Consider the following 15,897-nt stretch of genomic DNA (forward strand, 5'->3'; position numbering starts at 1 on the left):
CCCATGCTGACAAGTCATGCTTTTGACACTACGATCGCCCCTAAGGCCTGGAGAAAATAGCTAAAAATCTACAATTTGAACGTCAACGTGGTCGGGGGGACCTGTCCGACCCGCCTACCGAGTTTCAAGACGATACTCCTTTTTTAAAATTTTGGCACCCCTGCCCATGCTGACAAGTCATGCTTTTGACACTACGATCGCCCCTAAGGCCTGGAGAAAATAGCTAAAAATCTACAATTTGAACGTCAACGTGGTCGGGGGGACCTGTCCGACCCGCCTACCGAGTTTCAAGACGATACTCCTTTTTTCTAAATTTTGGCACCCCTGCCCATGCTGACAAGTCATGCTTTTGACACTACGATCGCCCCTAAGGCCTGGAGAAAATAGCTAAAAATCTACAATTTGAACGTCAACGTGGTCGGGGGGACCTGTCCGACCCGCCTACCGAGTTTCAAGACGATACTCCTTTTTTTAAATTTTGGCACCCCTGCCCATGCTGACAAGTCATGCTTTTGACACTACGATCGCCCCTAAGGCCTGGAGAAAATAGCTAAAAATCTACAATTTGAATGTCAACGTGGTCGGGGGGACCTGTCCGACCCGCCTACCGAGTTTCAAGACGATATTCCTTTTTTTAAATTTTGGCACCCCTGCCCATGCTGACAAGTCATGCTTTTGACACTACGATCGCCCCTAAGGCCGGGAGAAAATAGCTAAAAATCTACAATTTGAACGTCAACATGGTCGGGGGGACCTGTCCGACCCGCCTACCGAGTTTCAAGACGATACTCCTTTTTCTAAATTTTGGCACCCCTGCCAATGGTGACAAGTCATGCTTTTGACACTACGATCGCCCCTAAGGCCTGGAGAAAATAACTAAAAATCTACAATTTGAACGTCAACGTGGTCGGGGGGACCTTTCCGACCCGCCTACCGAGTTTCAAGACGATACTCCTTTTTTTAAATTTTGGCACCCCTGCCCATGGGGACAAGTCATGCTTTTGACACTACGATCGCCCCTAAGGCCTGGAGAAAATAACTAAAAATCTACAATTTGAACGTCAACGTGGTCGGGGGGACCTGTCCGACCCGCCTACCGAGTTTCAAGACGATACTCCTTTTTTTAAATTTTGGCACCCCTGCCCATGCTGACAAGTCATGCTTTTGACACTACGATCGCCCCTAAGGCCTGGAGAAAATAGCTAAAAATCTACAATTTGAACGTCAACGTGGTCGGGGGGACCTGTCCGACCCGCCTACCGAGTTTCAAGACGATACTCCTTTTTTCTAAATTTTGGCACCCCTGCCCATGCTGACAAGTCATGCTTTTGACACTACGATCGCCCCTAAGGCCTGGAGAAAATAGCTAAAAATCTACAATTTGAACGTCAACGTGGTCGGGGGGACCTGTCCGACCCGCCTACCGAGTTTCAAGACGATACTCCTTTTTTTAAATTTTGGCACCCCTGCCCATGGTGACAAGTCATGCTTTTGACACTACGATCGCCCCTAAGGCCTGGAGAAAATAGCTAAAAATCTACAATTTGAATGTCAACGTGGTCGGGGGGACCTGTCCGACCCGCCTACCGAGTTTCAAGACGATATTCCTTTTTTTAAATTTTGGCACCCCTGCCCATGGTGACAAGTCATGCTTTTGACACTACGATCGCCCCTAAGGCCGGGAGAAAATAGCTAAAAATCTACAATTTGAACGTCAACATGGTCGGGGGGACCTGTCCGACCCGCCTACCGAGTTTCACGACGATACTCCTTTTTCTAAATTTTGGCACCCCTGCCAATGGTGACAAGTCATGCTTTTGACACTACGATCGCCCCTAAGGCCGGGAGAAAATAACTAAAAATCTACAATTTGAACGTCAACGTGGTCGGGGGGACCTGTCCGACCCGCCTACCGAGTTTCAAGACGATACTCCTTTTTTCTAAATTTTGGCACCCCTGCCCATGCTGACAAGTCATGCTTTTGACACTACGATCGCCCCTAAGGCCTGGAGAAAATAGCTAAAAATCTACAATTTGAATGTCAACGTGGTCGGGGGGACCTGTCCGACCCGCCTACCGAGTTTCAAGACGATATTCCTTTTTTTAAATTTTGGCACCCCTGCCCATGGTGACAAGTCATGCTTTTGACACTACGATCGCCCCTAAGGCCGGGAGAAAATAGCTAAAAATCTACAATTTGAACGTCAACATGGTCGGGGGGACCTGTCCGACCCGCCTACCGAGTTTCAAGACGATACTCCTTTTTCTAAATTTTGGCACCCCTGCCCATGGTGACAAGTCATGCTTTTGACACTACGATCGCCCCTAAGGCCTGGAGAAAATAACTAAAAATCTACAATTTGAACGTCAACGTGGTCGGGGGGACCTGTCCGACCCGCCTACCGAGTTTCAAGACGATACTCCTTTTTTTAAATTTTGGCACCCCTGCCCATGGGGACAAGTCATGCTTTTGACACTACGATCGCCCCTAAGGCCTGGAGAAAATAACTAAAAATCTACAATTTGAACGTCAACGTGGTCGGGGGGACCTGTCCGACCCGCCTACCGAGTTTCAAGACGATACTCCTTTTTTTAAATTTTGGCACCCCTGCCCATGCTGACAAGTCATGCTTTTGACACTACGATCGCCCCTAAGGCCTGGAGAAAATAGCTAAAAATCTACAATTTGAACGTCAACGTGGTCGGGGGGACCTGTCCGACCCGCCTACCGAGTTTCAAGACGATACTCCTTTTTTCTAAATTTTGGCACCCCTGCCCATGCTGACAAGTCATGCTTTTGACACTACGATCGCCCCTAAGGCCTGGAGAAAATAGCTAAAAATCTACAATTTGAACGTCAACGTGGTCGGGGGGACCTGTCCGACCCGCCTACCGAGTTTCAAGACGATACTCCTTTTTTTAAATTTTGGCACCCCTGCCCATGCTGACAAGTCATGCTTTTGACACTACGATCGCCCCTAAGGCCTGGAGAAAATAGCTAAAAATCTACAATTTGAATGTCAACGTGGTCGGGGGGACCTGTCCGACCCGCCTACCGAGTTTCAAGACGATACTCCTTTTTTCTAAATTTTGGCACCCCTGCCCATGCTGACAAGTCATGCTTTTGACACTACGATCGCCCCTAAGGCCTGGAGAAAATAGCTAAAAATCTACAATTTGAACGTCAACGTGGTCGGGGGGACCTGTCCGACCCGCCTACCGAGTTTCAAGACGATACTCCTTTTTTTAAATTTTGGCACCCCTGCCCATGGTGACAAGTCATGCTTTTGACACTACGATCGCCCCTAAGGCCTGGAGAAAATAGCTAAAAATCTACAATTTGAATGTCAACGTGGTCGGGGGGACCTGTCCGACCCGCCTACCGAGTTTCAAGACGATATTCCTTTTTTTAAATTTTGGCACCCCTGCCCATGGTGACAAGTCATGCTTTTGACACTACGATCGCCCCTAAGGCCGGGAGAAAATAGCTAAAAATCTACAATTTGAACGTCAACATGGTCGGGGGGACCTGTCCGACCCGCCTACCGAGTTTCACGACGATACTCCTTTTTCTAAATTTTGGCACCCCTGCCAATGGTGACAAGTCATGCTTTTGACACTACGATCGCCCCTAAGGCCGGGAGAAAATAACTAAAAATCTACAATTTGAACGTCAACGTGGTCGGGGGGACCTGTCCGACCCGCCTACCGAGTTTCAAGACGATACTCCTTTTTTCTAAATTTTGGCACCCCTGCCCATGCTGACAAGTCATGCTTTTGACACTACGATCGCCCCTAAGGCCTGGAGAAAATAGCTAAAAATCTACAATTTGAATGTCAACGTGGTCGGGGGGACCTGTCCGACCCGCCTACCGAGTTTCAAGACGATATTCCTTTTTTTAAATTTTGGCACCCCTGCCCATGGTGACAAGTCATGCTTTTGACACTACGATCGCCCCTAAGGCCGGGAGAAAATAGCTAAAAATCTACAATTTGAACGTCAACATGGTCGGGGGGACCTGTCCGACCCGCCTACCGAGTTTCAAGACGATACTCCTTTTTCTAAATTTTGGCACCCCTGCCCATGGTGACAAGTCATGCTTTTGACACTACGATCGCCCCTAAGGCCTGGAGAAAATAACTAAAAATCTACAATTTGAACGTCAACGTGGTCGGGGGGACCTGTCCGACCCGCCTACCGAGTTTCAAGACGATACTCCTTTTTTTAAATTTTGGCACCCCTGCCCATGGGGACAAGTCATGCTTTTGACACTACGATCGCCCCTAAGGCCTGGAGAAAATAACTAAAAATCTACAATTTGAACGTCAACGTGGTCGGGGGGACCTGTCCGACCCGCCTACCGAGTTTCAAGACGATACTCCTTTTTTTAAATTTTGGCACCCCTGCCCATGCTGACAAGTCATGCTTTTGACACTACGATCGCCCCTAAGGCCTGGAGAAAATAGCTAAAAATCTACAATTTGAACGTCAACGTGGTCGGGGGGACCTGTCCGACCCGCCTACCGAGTTTCAAGACGATACTCCTTTTTTCTAAATTTTGGCACCCCTGCCCATGCTGACAAGTCATGCTTTTGACACTACGATCGCCCCTAAGGCCTGGAGAAAATAGCTAAAAATCTACAATTTGAACGTCAACGTGGTCGGGGGGACCTGTCCGACCCGCCTACCGAGTTTCAAGACGATACTCCTTTTTTTAAATTTTGGCACCCCTGCCCATGCTGACAAGTCATGCTTTTGACACTACGATCGCCCCTAAGGCCTGGAGAAAATAGCTAAAAATCTACAATTTGAATGTCAACGTGGTCGGGGGGACCTGTCCGACCCGCCTACCGAGTTTCAAGACGATATTCCTTTTTCTAAATTTTGGCACCCCTGCCCATGGTGACAAGTCATGCTTTTGACACTACGATCGCCCCTAAGGCCTGGAGAAAATAGCTAAAAATCTACAATTTGAACGTCAACGTGGTCGGGGGGACCTGTCCGACCCGCCTACCGAGTTTCAAGACGATACTCCTTTTTTAAAATTTTGGCACCCCTGCCCATGCTGACAAGTCATGCTTTTGACACTACGATCGCCCCTAAGGCCTGGAGAAAATAGCTAAAAATCTACAATTTGAACGTCAACGTGGTCGGGGGGACCTGTCCGACCCGCCTACCGAGTTTCAAGACGATACTCCTTTTTTTAAATTTTGGCACCCCTGCCCATGCTGACAAGTCATGCTTTTGACACTACGATCGCCCCTAAGGCCTGGAGAAAATAGCTAAAAATCTACAATTTGAACGTCAACGTGGTCGGGGGGACCTGTCCGACCCGCCGACCGAGTTTCAAGACGATACTCCTTTTTCTAAATTTTGGCACCCCTGCCCATGCTGACAAGTCATGCTTTTGACACTACGATCGCCCCTAAGGCCTGGAGAAAATAGCTAAAAATCTACAATTTGAACGTCAACGTGGTAGGGGGGACCTGTCCGACCCGCCTACCGAGTTTCAAGACGATACTACTTTTTTTAAATTTTGGCACCCCTGCCCATGCTGACAAGTCATGCTTTTGACACTACAATCGCCCCTAAGGCCTGGAGAAAATAACTAAAAATCTACAATTTGAATGTCAACGTGGTCGGGGGGACCTGTCCGACCCGCCTGCCGAGTTTCAAGACGATACTCCTTTTTTTAAATTTTGGCACCCCTGCCCATGCTGACAAGTCATGCTTTTGACACTACGATCGCCCCTAAGGCCTGGATAAAATAGCTAAAAATCTACAATTTGAACGTCAACGTGGTCGGGGAGACCTGTCCGACCCGCCTACCGAGTTTCAAGACGATACTCCTTTTTTTAAATTTTGGCACCCCTGCCCATGCTGACAAGTCATGCTTTTGACACTACGATCGCCCCTAAGGCCTGGATAAAATAGCTAAAAATCTACAATTTGAACGTCAACGTGGTCGGGGGGACCTGTCCGACCCGCCTACCGAGTTTCAAGACGATACTCCTTTTTCTAAATTTTGGCACCCCTGCCCATGGTGACAAGTCATGCTTTTGACACTACAATCGCCCCTAAGGCCTGGAGAAAATAACTAAAAATCTACAATTTGAACGTCAACGTGGTCGGGGGGACCTGTCCGACCCGCCTACCGAGTTTCAAGACGATACTCCTTTTTCTAAATTTTGGCACCCCTGCCCATGCTGACAAGTCATGCTTTTGACACTACGATCGCCCCTAAGGCCTGGAGAAAATAGCTAAAAATCTACAATTTGAACGTCAACGTGGTCGGGAGGACCTGTCCGACCCGCCTACCGAGTTTCAAGACGATACTCCTTTTTTTAAATTTTGGCACCCCTGCCCATGCTGACAAGTCATGCTTTTGACACTACGATCGCCCCTAAGGCCTGGAGAAAATAGCTAAAAATCTACAATTTGAACGTCAACGTGGTCGGGGGGACCTGTCCGACCCGCCTACCGAGTTTCAAGACGATACTCCTTTTTTCTAAATTTTGGCACCCCTGCCCATGCTGACAAGTCATGCTTTTGACACTACGATCGCCCCTAAGGCCTGGAGAAAATAGCTAAAAATCTACAATTTGAACGTCAACGTGGTCGGGGGGACCTGTCCGACCCGCCTACCGAGTTTCAAGACGATACTCCTTTTTTTAAATTTTGGCACCCCTGCCCATGGTGACAAGTCATGCTTTTGACACTACGATCGCCCCTAAGGCCTGGAGAAAATAGCTAAAAATCTACAATTTGAATGTCAACGTGGTCGGGGGGACCTGTCCGACCCGCCTACCGAGTTTCAAGACGATATTCCTTTTTCTAAATTTTGGCACCCCTGCCCATGGTGACAAGTCATGCTTTTGACACTACGATCGCCCCTAAGGCCTGGAGAAAATAGCTAAAAATCTACAATTTGAACGTCAACGTGGTCGGGGGGACCTGTCCGACCCGCCTACCGAGTTTCAAGACGATACTCCTTTTTTAAAATTTTGGCACCCCTGCCCATGCTGACAAGTCATGCTTTTGACACTACGATCGCCCCTAAGGCCTGGAGAAAATAGCTAAAAATCAACAATTTGAACGTCAACGTGGTCGGGGGGACCTGTCCGACCCGCCTACCGAGTTTCAAGACGATACTCCTTTTTTTAAATTTTGGCACCCCTGCCCATGCTGACAAGTCATGCTTTTGACACTACGATCGCCCCTAAGGCCTGGAGAAAATAGCTAAAAATCTACAATTTGAACGTCAACGTGGTCGGGGGGACCTGTCCGACCCGCCTACCGAGTTTCAAGACGATACTCCTTTTTCTAAATTTTGGCACCCCTGCCCATGCTGACAAGTCATGCTTTTGACACTACGATCGCCCCTAAGGCCTGGAGAAAATAGCTAAAAATCTACAATTTGAACGTCAACGTGGTAGGGGGGACCTGTCCGACCCGCCTACCGAGTTTCAAGACGATACTACTTTTTTTAAATTTTGGCACCCCTGCCCATGCTGACAAGTCATGCTTTTGACACTACAATCGCCCCTAAGGCCTGGAGAAAATAACTAAAAATCTACAATTTGAATGTCAACGTGGTCGGGGGGACCTGTCCGACCCGCCTGCCGAGTTTCAAGACGATACTCCTTTTTTTAAATTTTGGCACCCCTGCCCATGCTGACAAGTCATGCTTTTGACACTACGATCGCCCCTAAGGCCTGGATAAAATAGCTAAAAATCTACAATTTGAACGTCAACGTGGTCGGGGAGACCTGTCCGACCCGCCTACCGAGTTTCAAGACGATACTCCTTTTTTTAAATTTTGGCACCCCTGCCCATGCTGACAAGTCATGCTTTTGACACTACGATCGCCCCTAAGGCCGGGAGAAAATAGCTAAAAATCTACAATTTGAACGTCAACGTGGTCGGGGGGACCTGTCCGACCCGCCTACCGAGTTTCAAGACGATACTCCTTTTTCTAAATTTTGGCACCCCTGCCCATGCTGACAAGTCATGCTTTTGACACTACGATCGCCCCTAAGGCCTGGAGAAAATAGCTAAAAATCTACAATTTGAACGTCAACGTGGTCGGGGGGACCTGTCCGACCCGCCTACCGAGTTTCAAGACGATACTCCTTTTTTTAAATTTTGGCACCCCTGCCCATGGTGACAAGTCATGCTTTTGACACTACGATCGCCCCTAAGGCCTGGAGAAAATAGCTAAAAATCTACAATTTGAACGTCAACGTGGTCGGGGGGACCTGTCCGACCCGCCTACCGAGTTTCAAGACGATACTACTTTTTTTAAATTTTGGCACCCCTGCCCATGCTGACAAGTCATGCTTTTGACACTACGATCGCCCCTAAGGCCTGGAGAAAATAACTAAAAATCTACAATTTGAACGTCAACGTGGTCGGGGGGACCTGTCCGACCCGCCTACCGAGTTTCAAGACGATACTCCTTTTTCTAAATTTTGGCACCCCTGCCCATGGTGACAAGTCATGCTTTTGACACTACAATCGCCCCTAAGGCCTGGAGAAAATAACTAAAAATCTACAATTTGAACGTCAACGTGGTCGGGGGACCTGTCCGACCCGCCTGCCGAGTTTCAAGACGATACTCCTTTTTTTAAATTTTGGCACCCCTGCCCATGCTGACAAGTCATGCTTTTGACACTACGATCGCCCCTAAGGCCTGGAGAAAATAGCTAAAAATCTACAATTTGAACGTCAACGTGGTCGGGGGGACCTGTCCGACCCGCCTACCGAGTTTCAAGACGATACTCCTTTTTTTAAATTTTGGCACCCCTGCCCATGCTGACAAGTCATGCTTTTGACACTACGATCGCCCCTAAGGCCTGGAGAAAATAACTAAAAATCTACAATTTGAACGTCAACGTGGTCGGGGGGACCTGTCTGACCCGCCTACCGAGTTTCAAGACGATACTCCTTTTTTTAAATTTTGGCACCCCTGCCCATGCTGACAAGTCATGCTTTTGACACTACGATCGCCCCTAAGGCCCGGAGAAAATAGCTAAAAATCTACAATTTGAACGTCAACGTGGTCGGGGGGACCTGTCCGACCCGCCTACCGAGTTTCAAGACGATACTCCTTTTTCTAAATTTTGGCACCCCTGCCCATGCTGACAAGTCATGCTTTTGACACTACGATCGCCCCTAAGGCCTGGAGAAAATAGCTAAAAATCTACAATTTGAACGTCAACGTGGTCGGGGGGACCTGTCCGACCCGCCTACCGAGTTTCAAGACGATACTCCTTTTTTTAAATTTTGGCACCCCTGCCCATGGTGACAAGTCATGCTTTTGACACTACGATCGCCCCTAAGGCCTGGAGAAAATAGCTAAAAATCTACAATTTGAACGTCAACGTGGTCGGGGGGACCTGTCCGACCCGCCTACCGAGTTTCAAGACGATACTCCTTTTTTTAAATTTTGGCACCCCTGCCCATGGTGACAAGTCATGCTTTTGACACTACGATCGCCCCTAAGGCCTGGAGAAAATAACTAAAAATCTACAATTTGAACGTCAACGTGGTCGGGGGGACCTGTCCGACCCGCCTACCGAGTTTCAAGACGATACTCCTTTTTTTAAATTTTGGCACCCCTGCCCATGCTGACAAGTCATGCTTTTGACACTACGATCGCCCCTAAGGCCTGGAGAAAATAGCTAAAAATCTACAATTTGAACGTCAACGTGGTCGGGGGGACCTGTCCGACCCGCCTACCGAGTTTCAAGACGATACTCCTTTTTCTAAATTTTGGCACCCCTGCCCATGCTGACAAGTCATGCTTTTGACACTACGATCGCCCCTAAGGCCTGGAGAAAATAGCTAAAAATCTACAATTTGAACGTCAACGTGGTCGGGGGGACCTGTCCGACCCGCCTACCGAGTTTCAAGACGATACTCCTTTTTTTAAATTTTGGCACCCCTGCCCATGGTGACAAGTCATGCTTTTGACACTACGATCGCCCCTAAGGCCTGGATAAAATAGCTAAAAATCTACAATTTGAACGTCAACGTGGTCGGGGGGACCTGTCCGACCCGCCTACCGAGTTTCAAGACGATACTCCTTTTTTTAAATTTTGGCACCCCTGCCCATGCTGACAAGTCATGCTTTTGACACTACGATCGCCCCTAAGGCCTGGAGAAAATAGCTAAAAATCTACAATTTGAACGTCAACGTGGTCGGGGGGGACCTGTCCGACCCGCCTACCGAGTTTCAAGACGATACTCCTTTTTTCTAAATTTTGGCACCCCTGCCCATGCTGACAAGTCATGCTTTTGACACTACGATCGCCCCTAAGGCCTGGAGAAAATAGCTAAAAATCTACAATTTGAACGTCAACGTGGTCGGGGGGACCTGTCCGACCCGCCTACCGAGTTTCAAGACGATACTCCTTTTTCTAAATTTTGGCACCCCTGCCCATGCTGACAAGTCATGCTTTTGACACTACAATCGCCCCTAAGGCCTGGAGAAAATAACTAAAAATCTACAATTTGAATGTCAACGTGGTCGGGGGGACCTGTCCGACCCGCCTGCCGAGTTTCAAGACGATACTCCTTTTTTTTAATTTTGGCACCCCTGCCCATGCTGACAAGTCATGCTTTTGACACTACGATCGCCCCTAAGGCCTGGATAAAATAGCTAAAAATCTACAATTTGAACGTCAACGTGGTCGGGGAGACCTGTCCGACCCGCCTACCGAGTTTCAAGACGATACTCCTTTTTCTAAATTTTGGCACCCCTGCCCATGCTGACAAGTCATGCTTTTGACACTACGATCGCCCCTAAGGCCTGGAGAAAATAGCTAAAAATCTACAATTTGAACGTCAACGTGGTCGGGGGGACCTGTCCGACCCGCCTACCGAGTTTCAAGACGATACTCCTTTTTTTAAATTTTGGCACCCCTGCCCATGCTGACAAGTCATGCTTTTGACACTACAATCGCCCCTAAGGCCTGGAGAAAATAACTAAAAATCTACAATTTGAATGTCAACGTGGTCGGGGGGACCTGTCCGACCCGCCTACCGAGTTTCAAGACGATACTCCTTTTTCTAAATTTTGGCACCCCTGCCCATGCTGACAAGTCATGCTTTTGACACTACGATCGCCCCTAAGGCCTGGAGAAAATAGCTAAAAATCTACAATTTGAACGTCAATGTGGTCGGGGGGACCTGTCCGACCCGCCGACCGAGTTTCAAGACGATACTCCTTTTTTTAAATTTTGGCACCCCTGCCCATGCTGACAAGTCATGCTTTTGACACTACGATCGCCCCTAAGGCCTGGAGAAAATAACTAAAAATCTACAATTTGAACGTCAACGTGGTCGGGGGGACCTGTCCGACCCGCCTACCGAGTTTCAAGACGATACTCCTTTTTTTAAATTTTGGCACCCCTGCCCATGGTGACAAGTCATGCTTTTGACACTACGATCGCCCCTAAGGCCTGGAGAAAATAGCTAAAAATCTACAATTTGAACGTCAACGTGGTCGGGGGGACCTGTCCGACCCGCCTACCGAGTTTCAAGACGATACTCCTTTTTTTAAATTTTGGCACCCCTGCCCATGCTGACAAGTCATGCTTTTGACACTACGATCGCCCCTAAGGCCTGGAGAAAATAGCTAAAAATCTACAATTTGAACGTCAACGTGGTCGGGGGGACCTGTCCGACCCGCCTACCGAGTTTCAAGACGATACTCCTTTTTCTAAATTTTGGCACCCCTGCCCATGCTGACAAGTCATGCTTTTGACACTACGATCGCCCCTAAGGCCTGGAGAAAATAGCTAAAAATCTACAATTTGAACGTCAACGTGGTCGGGGGGACCTGTCCGACCCGCCGACCGAGTTTCAAGACGATACTCCTTTTTTTAAATTTTGGCACCCCTGCCCATGCTGACAAGTCATGCTTTTGACACTACGATCGCCCCTAAGGCCTGGAGAAAATAGCTAAAAATCTACAATTTGAACGTCAACGTGGTCGGGGGGACCTGTCCGACCCGCCTACCGAGTTTCAAGACGATACTCCTTTTTTTAAATTTTGGCACCCCTGCCCATGGTGACAAGTCATGCTTTTGACACTACGATCGCCCCTAAGGCCTGGAGAAAATAGCTAAAAATCTACAATTTGGACGTCAACGTGGTCGGGGGGACCTGTCCGACCCGCCTACCGAGTTTCAAGACGATACTCCTTTTTTTAAATTTTGGCACCCCTGCCCATGCTGACAAGTCATGCTTTTGACACTACAATCGCCCCTAAGGCCTGGAGAAAATAGCTAAAAATCTACAATTTGAACGTCAACGTGGTCGGGGGGACCTGTCCGACCCGCCTACCGAGTTTCAAGACGATACTCCTTTTTTTAAATTTTGGCACCCCTGCCCATGGTGACAAGTCATGCTTTTGACACTACGATCGCCCCTAAGGCCTGGAGAAAATAGCTAAAAATCTACAATTTGAATGTCAACGTGGTCGGGGGGACCTGTCCGACCCGCCGACCGAGTTTCAAGACGATACTCCTTTTTTTAAATTTTGGCACCCCTGCCCATGGTGACAAGTCATGCTTTTGACACTACAATCGCCCCTAAGGCCTGGAGAAAATAACTAAAAATCTACAATTTGAACGTCAACGTGGTCGGGGGGACCTGTCCGACCCGCCTACCGAGTTTCAAGACGATACTCCTTTTTCTAAATTTTGGCACCCCTGCCCATGCTGACAAGTCATGCTTTTGACACTACGATCGCCCCTAAGGCCTGGAGAAAATAGCTAAAAATCTACAATTTGAACGTCAACGTGGTCGGGGGGACCTGTCCGACCCGCCTACCGAGTTTCAAGACGATACTCCTTTTTTTAAATTTTGGCACCCCTGCCCATGCTGACAAGTCATGCTTTTGACACTACGATCGCCCCTAAGGCCTGGAGAAAATAGCTAAAAATCTACAATTTGAACGTCAACGTGGTCGGGGGGGACCTGTCCGACCCGCCTACCGAGTTTCAAGACGATACTCCTTTTTTCTAAATTTTGGCACCCCTGCCCATGCTGACAAGTCATGCTTTTGACACTACGATCGCCCCTAAGGCCTGGAGAAAATAGCTAAAAATCTACAATTTGAATGTCAACGTGGTCGGGGGGACCTGTCCGACCCGCCTGCCGAGTTTCAAGACGATACTCCTTTTTTTTAATTTTGGCACCCCTGCCCATGCTGACAAGTCATGCTTTTGACACTACGATCGCCCCTAAGGCCTGGATAAAATAGCTAAAAATCTACAATTTGAACGTCAACGTGGTCGGGGAGACCTGTCCGACCCGCCTACCGAGTTTCAAGACGATACTCCTTTTTCTAAATTTTGGCACCCCTGCCCATGCTGACAAGTCATGCTTTTGACACTACGATCGCCCCTAAGGCCTGGAGAAAATAGCTAAAAATCTACAATTTGAACGTCAACGTGGTCGGGGGGACCTGTCCGACCCGCCTACCGAGTTTCAAGACGATACTCCTTTTTTTAAATTTTGGCACCCCTGCCCATGCTGACAAGTCATGCTTTTGACACTACAATCGCCCCTAAGGCCTGGAGAAAATAACTAAAAATCTACAATTTGAATGTCAACGTGGTCGGGGGGACCTGTCCGACCCGCCTACCGAGTTTCAAGACGATACTCCTTTTTCTAAATTTTGGCACCCCTGCCCATGCTGACAAGTCATGCTTTTGACACTACGATCGCCCCTAAGGCCTGGAGAAAATAGCTAAAAATCTACAATTTGAACGTCAATGTGGTCGGGGGGACCTGTCCGACCCGCCGACCGAGTTTCAAGACGATACTCCTTTTTTTAAATTTTGGCACCCCTGCCCATGCTGACAAGTCATGCTTTTGACACTACGATCGCCCCTAAGGCCTGGAGAAAATAGCTAAAAATCTACAATTTGAACGTCAACGTGGTCGGGGGGACCTGTCCGACCCGCCTACCGAGTTTCAAGACGATACTCCTTTTTTTAAATTTTGGCACCCCTGCCCATGGTGACAAGTCATGCTTTTGACACTACGATCGCCCCTAAGGCCTGGAGAAAATAGCTAAAAATCTACAATTTGAACGTCAACGTGGTCGGGGGGACCTGTCCGACCCGCCTACCGAGTTTCAAGACGATACTCCTTTTTTTAAATTTTGGCACCCCTGCCCATGCTGACAAGTCATGCTTTTGACACTACGATCGCCCCTAAGGCCTGGAGAAAATAGCTAAAAATCTACAATTTGAACGTCAACGTGGTCGGGGGGACCTGTCCGACCCGCCTACCGAGTTTCAAGACGATACTCCTTTTTCTAAATTTTGGCACCCCTGCCCATGCTGACAAGTCATGCTTTTGACACTACGATCGCCCCTAAGGCCTGGAGAAAATAGCTAAAAATCTACAATTTGAACGTCAACGTGGTCGGGGGGACCTGTCCGACCCGCCGACCGAGTTTCAAGACGATACTCCTTTTTTTAAATTTTGGCACCCCTGCCCATGCTGACAAGTCATGCTTTTGACACTACGATCGCCCCTAAGGCCTGGAGAAAATAGCTAAAAATCTACAATTTGAACGTCAACGTGGTCGGGGGGACCTGTCCGACCCGCCTACCGAGTTTCAAGACGATACTCCTTTTTTTAAATTTTGGCACCCCTGCCCATGGTGACAAGTCATGCTTTTGACACTACGATCGCCCCTAAGGCCTGGAGAAAATAGCTAAAAATCTACAATTTGGACGTCAACGTGGTCGGGGGGACCTGTCCGACCCGCCTACCGAGTTTCAAGACGATACTCCTTTTTTTAAATTTTGGCACCCCTGCCCATGCTGACAAGTCATGCTTTTGACACTACGATCGCCCCTAAGGCCTGGAGAAAATAGCTAAAAATCTACAATTTGAACGTCAACGTGGTCGGGGGGACCTGTCCGACCCGCCTACCGAGTTTCAAGACGATACTCCTTTTTTTAAATTTTGGCACCCCTGCCCATGGTGACAAGTCATGCTTTTGACACTACGATCGCCCCTAAGGCCTGGAGAAAATAGCTAAAAATCTACAATTTGAATGTCAACGTGGTCGGGGGGACCTGTCCGACCCGCCGACCGAGTTTCAAGACGATACTCCTTTTTTTAAATTTTGGCACCCCTGCCCATGGTGACAAGTCATGCTTTTGACACTACAATCGCCCCTAAGGCCTGGAGAAAATAACTAAAAATCTACAATTTGAACGTCAACGTGGTCGGGGGGACCTGTCCGACCCGCCTACCGAGTTTCAAGACGATACTCCTTTTTCTAAATTTTGGCACCCCTGCCCATGCTGACAAGTCATGCTTTTGACACTACGATCGCCCCTAAGGCCTGGAGAAAATAGCTAAAAATCTACAATTTGAACGTCAACGTGGTCGGGGGGACCTGTCCGACCCGCCGACCGAGTTTCAAGACGATACTCCTTTTTTTAAATTTTGGCACCCCTGCCCATGCTGACAAGTCATGCTTTTGACACTACGATCGCCCCTAAGGCCTGGAGAAAATAGCTAAAAATCTACAATTTGAACGTCAACGTGGTCGGGGGGACCTGTCCGACCCGCCTACCGAGTTTCAAGACGATACTCCTTTTTTTAAATTTTGGCACCCCTGCCCATGGTGACAAGTCATGCTTTTGACACTACGATCGCCCCTAAGGCCTGGAGAAAATAGCTAAAAATCTACAATTTGAACGTCAACGTGGTCGGGGGGACCTGTCCGACCCGCCTACCGAGTTTCAAGACGATACTCCTTTTTTTAAATTTTGGCACCCCTGCCCATGCTGACAAGTCATGCTTTTGACACTACGATCGCCCCTAAGGCCTGGAGAAAATAGCTAAAAATCTACAAT

This window comes from Haliotis rufescens, unplaced genomic scaffold, assembly GCF_023055435.1.
Source record: "Haliotis rufescens isolate VD_foot unplaced genomic scaffold, xgHalRufe1.0.p SCAF_13, whole genome shotgun sequence".
Taxonomy (NCBI): Eukaryota; Metazoa; Mollusca; class Gastropoda; order Lepetellida; family Haliotidae; genus Haliotis; species Haliotis rufescens.